General features: G+C 45.4%; 1 protein-coding gene and 1 long non-coding RNA gene across 5 annotated transcripts in view; one reads left to right on the forward strand and one right to left on the reverse strand.

The window, feature by feature from the left end:
- MICAL3 (microtubule associated monooxygenase, calponin and LIM domain containing 3) overlaps nucleotides 1-11,272 on the forward strand; it is a 201,239-nt gene that overhangs the window by 6,704 nt on the left and 183,263 nt on the right. The window lies entirely within an intron of this gene.
- Nucleotides 8,256-11,272, reverse strand: part of LOC111727395 — a 10,113-nt gene continuing 7,096 nt past the window's right edge. The window contains exons 2-3 of the long non-coding RNA XR_002774956.1: nucleotides 9,708-9,827; nucleotides 8,256-8,559 (exon numbers count right to left, since the gene is read on the reverse strand). This is a non-coding gene — a long non-coding RNA (uncharacterized LOC111727395). The remainder of the gene's footprint in view (nucleotides 8,560-9,707; nucleotides 9,828-11,272) is intronic.

Here is an 11,272-nt window from a genome sequence, read left to right on the forward strand (position 1 = left end):
ATCATTTAGATTTGGTGGGATTGACCTTGGTTCAGGAAAGGTAGGGGTCACCTTCCCATCCCTGGCTGCCCTTAGGTCCATCCTCACTGTGAATTAGTTGGGTGTGGTATAATTGTCCATGCCTGGCGACTCACTGCTCACTAAGAGGTAAAGGTGTGCCTATGAATGGGGCCACCCTTTCTGGAGGGTATGTGGTAGGCCGTGCCCTTTCCCAATTGTTCCAGTAGAGCTTTCTGGACCATCTCTGTCTATACTGGACATGTAGGTGCCTCCTAGATGCTTTGGGCATTAGCGTGACCATGTTGCTCTAGGGCTCCTAATACTGTATCTATCATGGCCTTCTAGCCAGTCAGAGCCTTGTGGTGGTGTTGGCCAAGAAAGTAGCACCCTCATTCTTCCATTTTCCTTAAGTATTTCTTTGTCATGTACTGTATGTGGAAGCTGATGTACTGGGGAAAAAGGTCTAATAGGACTTCTTGCTGCTGGATATGCTTAGGGGGATACAGTTTTTGTTTGAGTTGTAATCTTTTATTTTCCAAGACCTTTGGATCACTTTGATCAGGTCCATTCAAATAGAAATTACTTACGTCTCCTGGAAATGAGTTAAACATCTTTTGACTTCTGTTTCCTGTTAGGTTATCGAGTTGACTTAGTTTAGTAATAATACTGAGAATGCTTTTACATGCAGTTAATGAAAAGTTCTTTCTATCTAGGACCAGTGATCCCAGAGAAATGTGCATCAGCTGAAAGGTATCCCTTATGCTTTAAGCAAATGGTGGGTGAAAATGTGGACTTACTCCCCCCCCCACCAAATACTGTAGTAGCTGTACTTCTTAGTTTTAAATTGAATTCTTTACAGTAGAGGAATTTTACTGCCACATTATTCCTTCTTTATGAATGTTACAGTTTTTCAGGGAGCCCGATCTCTGACCATTAGTGGGAATGACTGCCTGTCATTTTAACTGCCTGCTCCTCTTTGTTTCTTTTTACCTGTCTGTCCCCTACAACACAAGCATTTGCAGCCTCAGAGGCACAGATGCTACTGGCTCTGCCTGTGAGGCCTCCCAAAGCCTGTTGCCTGGGCCTGCTGGTGTGGCATACAAAAGTAGGTGCTGTCAGTCCTGGCGCATCCTGGCAGGGCCTGGCTGGCCCAGCCTTTGCTCATGCAGTATTCATTTGCACACCAGGAGCCGTCTGGACCATCTCTGTCTATGCTGCCTCACTCAGCTCCATATGCGGTTGCTTTCCTTTCATGCTTGTCTCCAGGCTATTTTTGTAAGCTTTTATGAGGTCCAAGTGCTGAGGCATAGGCAGTAGGCAGGAACATCCAGAATGGCATGTAGATTGTTCCTGATCTTAAAGGAAGTCATTTGGATGAAAAACTTCACTTGTATTAGGACATGGGAAAGGTGGGAAGAGCACTGACTTATCAGGAGTCTGCTTTGTAAATACACTTTAAGGCATGATCTCCTCATAACAATCTTACTTACAAAGTTAGGTATATGATGCACATTTAACAGGTTGGGAAACTTGTTCAGTTAGATGACTTGCCTGAGATCTCTCAGCTGGTAAATGGTGGAGCTAAATCACATTACAGAAATCAAAATGTGTAGTGGTTAAGAGCATGGACTTTGGAACCAGACCATACTGTACTATGCCAGTTACTAGAATATGTGACCTTGGGGATATTCCTTAACTTCCCTGGAGCTCAGTTTCCCCTTCTGTGCCATGAATGGCATAACTGTCCTGCTTACTTTGTAAGGCTGTAAGTATTTAATATCCTGCCAGGCACATGGTATCCTGCAGTGAGCACCCTAAGTGTTAGGAGTGCCATATTGACTAGTGCTTAGGAAACTTAGAGTGGAATACTGAGGCTTCGGGCTTCCTCTCATCCAGGGTTCAGCTTTCAGGGGAGTATATGGGTGCAGGATATACAGTGCTTTAGAAGCAGGTTTCTTTGCAGTATTTCTATGGGTGAGAGTGAATAGTCACATCCAAGGCTGTCCCTTCTCCCCTGTTCCTTTCCAGTGCCTGCTCCCTTCATCTGCCCGCCTTTCTAATCAATATAGCAATGCCCACAAGTGCCTGCTTTTTATCTCGTTACTCTCTGCCTTAGCCCCTGGTGCTTTGCATTCTTTTCTTTTAGCTAGCAGTTCTTGAAACTTCCCAAAATAACATATTAATTAAGTTTTTGTCTATTGGGCCTTTTTCTTACGTGTTGTACTACACTGGGTATTAGGGTAGGGAACAGGTTCATAGAAGTGTATGACCTTATCTTCTGCTCGTGATAAAGCCACCTGCTTCAAAAGATCCAATTCTAATACATGGAACAATTAGGGCAGGCGTCCTTAAACTGTGGCCCGCGGGCTACATACGGCCCGCCTAGGACATTTATCTGGCCTGCTGGGTGTTTTTGCCACCAGTGCCTGTCCTGCTCAGCAGCTGATTGGTCCTGGGGCCCGCAGTCCGGCCCTCCAACGGTCTGAGGGACAGTGAACTGGCCCCTTGTTTAAAAAGTTTGAGGACCCCTGAATTAGGGGGATGAACTACCAAAGTGGCACAGAGTGTGAGTTAGGAGTTTGGGGAAAACAAGGAAGGTACTGTCACCTTTGGCCAAGTGCTAGTTTAGATGGATTGTAAGCCTTGCAGGTTAGGTAATACTGTGTGAGCCCTGCCTTACACGTGAGGATGCAAAGACAGAAACATCATGTCCAAGGGCATTTGGGACATGAGTGGGAGCAACCTGGGGCTTGAACCCTAGTCTGTATTCATTTCTGTGGGCCTACCAGGAGATGTGACTTGAACTGTGTCCCAGGACTGTCTAGGTGAGATGAGGGTGTTGTGGTGAGCAAGGCTCAGAGCTGAGGGTGAGCAAGATGTATTCCGCCAGCCTGGCTGGGCTGGAGTGGAGCTCAGTGTTTATGAACAGCTGTGCCAGGTTCTGTCGGGTGATGGGGGATGAGTAAGATGTGTTCCTTGCCCTCTGGAATCTTGCTGTAGCTGGGGAGACAGACACACAAATAGATGATTTCAGTGCCTCATGGTAAAAGCTGTGATGAAGGTAAGTATAGGGTGTTGGAGGAGCAGAGGAGAGGGAATCCGGAAATGTTCCCAGAACCTCGAAATGGGAAACTTAGCAGTTGAAGGCAAGGAGAGTTTTCTCAGAGGCAGAGGAGCATGGATGAAGGCATAGCGATGTGTGCTTTTCTTGTTAAAAACCAGTTTATGGTACGGAGTGGAGTCTACAGGCAATGGGGAATCCAGCAAGGGTGTTTGAACATAGCACCAATGTGGAGGTAGTAGTATCTCAGGCTGTTTAATCTGGTAGAAGCAGGAGAGGTGAGAGTCAGCAAAATCAGCTGTGGGAGGAGTAAGCAAACTTTTTTCTGTAAAGAGCCAAAGATGTTTTAGGTTCTATGAGCTAAGCGGTCTCTTTGATGCAACTCTTCAACGCTCCTGTTTGAGTGTAAAAGCGGCTGCAGGTAATATGGAAACAGATGGGTGTGGCTATTTTCCCAGTAAAGTTATAATAATTATGGCCCCCAAATTTGAATTTCATATAATTTTTCCATGTCACAAATAGTCTTATTCTGATTTCTTTTTTTCTTCAACCATTTTAAAATGTAAAGATGATATTTTGCTTGCAGGTTGGATTTGTCCTGTGGGTTGTGGTTTGCCCACCCCTGAACAATTGGTAATAACTCAGCTGTGACATGACAAGGAACTGGAACAGAATTGTTGGCAGTAGAGATAGAGGAGGAAGGGACATGATGCCAGAGACATTTTGGAAAGAGGACACTGATTAGATAGAAGAGATACGGAGAGGAAGAGCCCTAGATAACATTAAAGTTTCAGGTTAGGTGCCTTCCCAACCCCCTTTTGGTAAAGCTGGCCAAATGCTTGAATATGACTTGATTGTGGAGAAAAACCCAAGGATAGCTGATGCCTTAGGTGCTCCTCGACTTCTCTCAGCACTGCTAATTGTTCTGGATGTGTCCCTGAGAGTGTCACTGTGCCAGTGACTTTGCTACCTTGTGCCCAGGTTCATTAGGTGGGAGGCGGTGCCCACTGTTACTGGGACAGTGTGCCCACCATTTGCTGGCCATAGGCAGCTCCTTTTTTGAGCAACTTTATTTTGGTACAATTTCAACTTTACAGTGAAGTTGCAGGAGCCGTCCTAGGAGCCCCGCCACCTGGTACCTAGATTTATTCAGTAGGTTTTATTGTTTATATTTTGTGCCATTTATTTTATTGTCCCTGCTGCATATTTTTCTGGCTAATTTAAAAGTCAGTGACATTGTGTTCCTTAACCCTAAATAAGTCAGTGTGGATTTATCAAGAATAAGGATATTCTCAGGCCATAGTCATAGAGTGATCAGCACCAGGAAACTTAAGTGTTGATGCCGTACCTTTATCTAATTGTCTCTGAAGCTAGCACAGCTTACCTGCCATGTGTGAATTGTGGTGTGACAGATGTTATATCACAGGTGGTAGGGGCTTGCCTGTCTCTGGGTCCCACACTCTAGGCAGCCTCATAGCTGCTGGGGCTTCTCAGTGGGGCAGGAAACTTAAGTGTTGATGCCGTACCTTTATCTAATTGTCTCTGAAACTAGCACAGCTTACCTGCCATGTGTGAATTGTGGTGTGACAGATGTTATATCACAGGTGGTAGGGGCTTGCCTGTCTCTGGGTCCCACACTCCAGGCAGCCCCATAGCTGCTGGGGCTTCTCAGTGGGGCAGAAGGCCCCTCCCCCCCCCAATTGCGTAAAAGGAGAGCAGTCCCATGGCTAAAGGGTCACTTGTTATCTTGAGCTTCCGAGAGTAGGGACTGTGTTTTTCTTTTTTAAAATTTTTGTTTGAGGCAGAGTCTCACTTTTTTGCCCTTGGTAGAGTGCTGTGGTGTCACAGCTCACAGCAACCTCAAACTCTTGAGCTTAAGTGATTCTCTTGCCTCAGCCTCCCAAGTAGCTGGGACTGTAGGCTCCTGCCACAATACTCGGCTGTCTTTAGAAGTGGGAATCTTGCTCTTGCTCTGGCTGGTCTTAAACTCTTGAGCTCAAGCAGTCCACCTGCTTCGACAATGTTTTTCTTCACGTAGTTCCTGCTAATTCTCTGCCACCTCCTTGAGAGATTCATCTCCTAAATGTAATAGTAGCACCTGAGATCTCAGTTATCATTACAAACATGTTCCCTCTCCTAGCTTTTCCTCTCTCTACGTCATCTCAGCCTATGGAAGATGATTCTTCTATAAGGGAGGATGTTTTTCTAGACTGCCTTTGGAAAATAAAAAGTGGAATTAAATTAGAGTAATTTATTTTACAAATAAAATGTGAGGAAAAAAGTATCCTACATTTCTGACTTAGGGCCAAAATGGATTTTTCTACTGTAAAAGACTGAAATTGGGAATAGAGAAGTGTCTGATGCATATTCCTTAATTCCTATGAGTCACTTGCAGAGGTCAGTGGGAACTATGGGAATGAATCTGAACATTCTGCACTTGATAGACAGGAGTAGAGAGAAGGTGCTTTCCTTGTTGTGAAGTGGGGTGACTTGCATCTAGCTAGATTCTCTGTAACTTAACTGAATGCTGAGTCTTTGCCTTAAGCCTGTGTAGATGTGATTAGGGCCCTTCACTGTGTTCAGTTGTTACTGACCTCTTAGGAGCTCATTCTTGTGATCCAGGACTTCGGGAGTCCCAGAGTTAAGATACTCTGTGCAGGGTCTGGGAGGGATGTTTTTGTCATAAGGAGGGTGAAGATGCTAGTTGCCTCTGCACTCCCTGGGTCCCATTCTAGATGAGAAAGCTTTGATTCTGCTCCAGAGAGTGATGTGGTAGTGCCATGTCAGGTAGAGGGATGTTGGCTACCAGCGAGTTTGAAGTGGGATACTGGAGTCACATTTGAGTCTAAAATAGGGCAGATGTGCTTTGCAATAAGATACATGTACCGTGTACTTCCTGATGTTGCCCTAATGCGGACAGATCTTACTGCCCACCATTGGTGCAGAGGACCCCTGAGCAGAGGGGTCAGAAGCTGCTCTGGCAGGACCTGTTCATCCTCCTGCACCTTGTAGTTGGTGGAATCCATAAGCAAGGAAGATAGATGCAGCAAACCAACTTAGCAGTGCCAAGGACATGCAAAGGGAGTAGAGGCCACAGGCTCTGTTCCGAGTTCACGGTTCACTTTGGAAATGAAGATTAATATAAGAGCAGCTGATGGACCACCAGGAAGATAGGGAAGATCAGGTCCTAATGGCACCTGAGCTTTCTGCTGCACCAAAGGCAGTGGTTATGTCCCCTCCTCTGCCCAGGCTTCTCTGTCTCTCCCACACTCTAGGCAGACCCTGCCTCTGGGCCTTTTGCAGGCTTTCCCTCTCCCTGGAACACTCTCCCTACAACGTGGTTGGCGTGGTTAACTCCCTTAGCCCCTGCTTGTCTTTGCCCAGATGTCACCTCCTCTGAATTCTCATCCCACCCAGTTGAAAATTTCAGGATGTCTCCTTCCCCCAAGTGTTTCTGATCATTTTACCCCGATTTCTTTTTTCTATCTTTCCGGAGCACTCACCCATGCTAGGTCACTTGCTTATGCTTATTGAGAGGTATCAGAACCTGGGCGCTGGAGCCAAACTGCCTGGGTTAAGTCTCAGCTTCCCCACTTGCTACTGGTGTGACTCCAGGGAAGATTTTTAATCCCCTCGATCTTAGTTTCCTTATTTGTAAGAATAATACTTAACTATTAAAAATGAGTCTTTATGAGGACTAAATGAATTCATATTTATAAAATGCTTAACATCTGGTGTGGAATAAGTACTATATAACTGTGTGATAAATACATCTTTTATTGTCTGTTTCCTCTTGCTAAAATGGGAGATTTATGAGGTCAGAAACTGGATCTGTCTTGTTCTCTCACAGACCCCTTGAATTTAGAATAGGACCTGGTGCAGAACATGCTGTGTACATCGAGTAATCTGTGTGTGTCATCTGGTAAGACGTCAGGGAACCCTGAGGTGCGGGTCAGCGCTGTGGATGGCAGAGGCTACCTGCATCTCCTTTCCAACTCTGTACTTAGTGGCTGGGTAATTTTGGACCAGTGTCTTAATCTCTCTTAGTCTCAGGCTAATACTTCCCTTCCAGAAGTGTTCGCAGAATTAGATGAGATAATGTACAGTAAGCGCTGAGCATAATTCCTGCCTGATAGCAGATGGTCAGTGAACGTTAGTTCCTTTCTTTCCTTATACGCCTGGAAGAAGTGAGTCAGGAACTGGTTCTCGGGGCAGTGAAGGAAGTGTGTTGACGGGAGGGGCAGGGGAAATCCTGAGTCTTGCAGGGGGACAGAAAACAAGGTGTCAGAGATATAGCCATCACAGACCAGCCTGGCTGGAGTGATTAATAAGAAGGGCTATTCATTGTTGGAGTTTGATGCTAAGGTGAGGGTTTGGATTTTTCTTATTTGGGGGGGGAGGGGTGTAGCTTTATTTTGGTATAATTCCAGAAAAGTATGAGAATAGTGCAAAGTATTCTTGTTTACTTTTCACCTGGAGTCACCAGTGGTTTGCATTTTGCCCCATTTACTGTTTCATAGGTTGTTTTTTGGAGACAGTCGCACTCTGTTGCCCTCAGTAGAGTGCCGTGGCATTATAGGTCGCAGCAACCTCAAACTCTTGGGCTCAAGTGATTCTCTACCCTCAGCCTCCAAGTAGCTGGGGCCACAGGTGCCCCCTACAACACCTGGCTATTGTTAGAGACGAGGTCTCACTCTGGCTCAGACTGTCTTGAACCTGTGAGCTCAGGCATCCCACCCACCTCTGCCTCCCAGAGCACTAGGATTACAGGCTTGAGCCACTGTGCCTGGCCCTGTTTCGTAGTTTTTTGACTTTTGTTTTTCCAGAACCATTTGTGAGTAAGCTAAAAGACAGTGTTCCCTGTGATTCCTAATTCCATCAGTGTCTGTTTCATAGGAATAAAAATATTCTCTTAGGATCTGATAGGGAGCCCTGAGATAGGGTTCTTCAGTAAGAAAGTGACACAATGTAGAAGTGCCTGGGGAGGATGGCCAATGGCCAGGAAGGGCATAGCAAGCAGTTGGGAGTGGTGTCCACCTGAGGGTGATAAGGATGGAGCAGTGATCAGAGATGGGAAAGGGACATGACCCCCATAGGCATAGAGGGGGGTCTTGGGCAGGTACTGCCTTAGAAGGGTGAAGAGAAGGAGGAGTCCCATGTGCTGCCTTCTGGGGGTGGATAGCATCATGCAGAATCTGAAGAAGCAAATTCAGCTTTAATTTTGTGCTTGGGAAAATGAAATATTTCTTCTCCCTTCTATTTAGATTCCAATCTGTGGAAGGTAAAGTTCGACCAAATCCTGCTTGATGCGTGTGGTGTCTCTCCCTGCATTCTTAGAGCAGTGGACTGAGATGCTGGTGTCTGTCAAAGGTTTAGGCGACAGCTTTGCAGCCGAATCCGAAGGTGGTCTGGTCTGGAGGATAGCAGATAGTGATGTGCAAGGTCTTGTCTGAATGCTAGCCGATAGAGATGCGCAGGCAGGTCATCTGACGTGGGTTCTGGAGACATTAATGACAACAGCAGGCAGCATTAAGAATATTGGGAAGCTCAGGGCCAAAGGCAGCCTAGGGGAGTGCAGGGAAGACTCACAGGGAACTGGGAGAGGGGAGATAGTGAAGAGAAGGTGGCAGTGTCATTGTCAACAGAGAGAGAATCAAGGAGGAGGACCTGCCTGAGCTAGAGGAGATCCAGGAGCGGGTGCATTCCCAGCACTGGAGCCCTCTGGCCTGAGGTACTTTTTGGGCTTTGTTCTTCCCAGACCGGGGGGCAGGGATTCAAGAGCTTCAAGGAACACCCTGTGACTAATGCCACCCAGGGTGCTAAACTTAATCAGACTGTTGAAGGATTTAAAATTCACCTCCCAGATACTGAAGTGTTTTTGTGGAAAAAAATACCTCAGGGAGAATTTATCAAAGAAGATATTTTATATTTGAGCTTATACTAAGTATTAAAAAGACTCCTTCCCCATTTAAATGTGTTATATGGAAGATTGTATTATTTTCTTTAGCTTTGAGAATTCCCAGGCTCTGTGCCTGTAGCACAGTGGTTATGGTGCCAGCCACATACACTGGGGTTGGCGGGTTCGAACCGACCCAGGTCAGCTAAACAACAATGACAACTGCAACAAGAAAATAGCCAGGTGTTGTGGCAGGAGCCTGTAGTCCCAGCTACTTGGGAGGCTGAGGCAAGAGATTCGCTTAAGCCCAGGAGTTTGAGGTTGCTGTGATGCCACGGTACTCTACCGAGGGCGACATAGTGAGATTCTGTCCCCCCACCCAAAGAAAGAAAATTCCCAGTTAGAGGACTTTGGAGTAGTAGACCCTCAGGTGTGAGGTAACTGCAGGATTGTACTTTGTTTCCACAAAGTACGGTGAGCATCTTTTATGTCCTAAACACTGGGAATATAGTCGTGAACCATGGCCTTCCAGAGCCAGCTGGTACCCTGTCATTACATTTTTAAGGAATTTTCCAAGTTGGTTGTTAAATACAGCCATCATTATAATTAAATAAATTATAGTAAAGACAAAGGTAATAAATACTTAAAACTCATCCCTTACTTGCTATTGTAGTGTTGCCGGCTCCCCATGCCCCATGTCTGAGTGGTGGAGAGAGCATACAGTATGTACCATGGCTCATTTCTTCCCACCTGTGTTTGCACCCAGAGACGTCATGTTGGGGCTTGATGTCAGCCATGGTGGGAGCATTTACTCCATGGACTCCAGCAGACACTACAAGTCAGGGCTTGGTTTATTGCTTTGTTCATTGTCTAAGAGAGTGATAGAGAAAAATGTTAGCATTGCAGTTTAAACTAAAAGTGTTTTGTGACTTCAGCCATTACATTGTGAATAGTACCCAAAAATTGAGTCAGTATTCTTCTGGTGTTTGAAAACTAGTGTCCAATTCAGCAGAAAAGTTGTTCATACCAGGTTTGACCTCTATCTTCCTTGTTTGGCTTTTGCTTTCCTCCTTAAAGTGAATGAAAATAGCAGCCAGCATTTCCTCATTTGTCAGTTCCAGCTATACGTTAGCTACAGATGAAAGAGTTAGATGAGAAGAAGAAAAAAACAAAAGACCATGAAAGCATTCTGGAAAAACAAGTGGCCAAGGGGAAATTAAAAAAAAAAAGGGAAAATTTTATTAATATTACTATGTACTTTATATACTATGTCCTATATACTTAGTATTACTATGTATTATATTTTTATTACTATGATATGGTATATATTTTTGACATTGTGCACTATGCATCTTTTATATCAGTAAAATTGAAAGTAAATACTTAGGAATATGTGCACATGCTTTTGGAGACCAGACCGTTGTTAAGTGTTTACTTTGAACCACCACAGTGAGTTAAATAAACACTAACCCCACAGGGTCCACAGTGTGTTTGGGGTGAGATAGGTGAACAGGTGATCATAGACACCTCCGTGTGCCAAGGGGACTGGCAGGGGTCCAGTGCAGAGTTGGTGAGAGTGCAGGTTGGAGGGGCTAATTAGGACCTTCCAGAGGGCAACAGGGGAAGCAGCAGCCCAGGGTGCCTGGTGGGTGGAGCAGCCTCTGGGTGAGCCCAGGGGAGGTGTGTGGACAAGAGGGACAGGCAGGCAGCTTATGGGACTGCAGTGTGATGATAAGGGGGAAGGAAGTGGGGGTTCTGGAGAAAAGCTGTGGCTGGAGTAAACAGGTGGGCACTTGTAGCGCTTGTGAAGGTCTCTTGTAAATAGTCTAAGGATGCTGCCTTTAGGCCGGCCACTAAGTTGCCACACATGTATAGGCTTCAGAAAGGAGATGTTAAAGTAATTATTATTTTTTTGATGTAAATTCTTAAGTTCATCAAATACAGATTGTCTGCTTATATATGCAGAGCTGCTGATGATTTTCAAGGAGTCACTAATTTTTTTTTTTTGAGACAGAGTCTCACTTTGTTGTCCTTGGTAGAGTACTGTGGTGTCATAGCTCACAGCAACTTTAAACTTCAGGGCTCAAGGGATTTTCTTGCCTCAGCCTCCCAAGTAGCTGGGACTATAGGCACCCGTCATAACACCCAGCTATTTTTAGAGATGCTGTAGCTTAGGCTGGTCTTAAACCCATTAGCTCAGGCTGGTCTTGAACCTGTGAGCTCAGGCAATCCACCCACCTTGGCCTCCCAGAGTACCAGGATTATAGGCATGAGCACCTGGCCCTGAATCACTAATTTTTTTTTTTTTTTTTTTT

The sequence above is a fragment of the Otolemur garnettii genome, unplaced genomic scaffold, assembly GCF_000181295.1.
Source record: "Otolemur garnettii isolate 467f Iridium unplaced genomic scaffold, OtoGar3 scaffold00104, whole genome shotgun sequence".
NCBI lineage: Eukaryota > Metazoa > Chordata > Mammalia > Primates > Galagidae > Otolemur > Otolemur garnettii.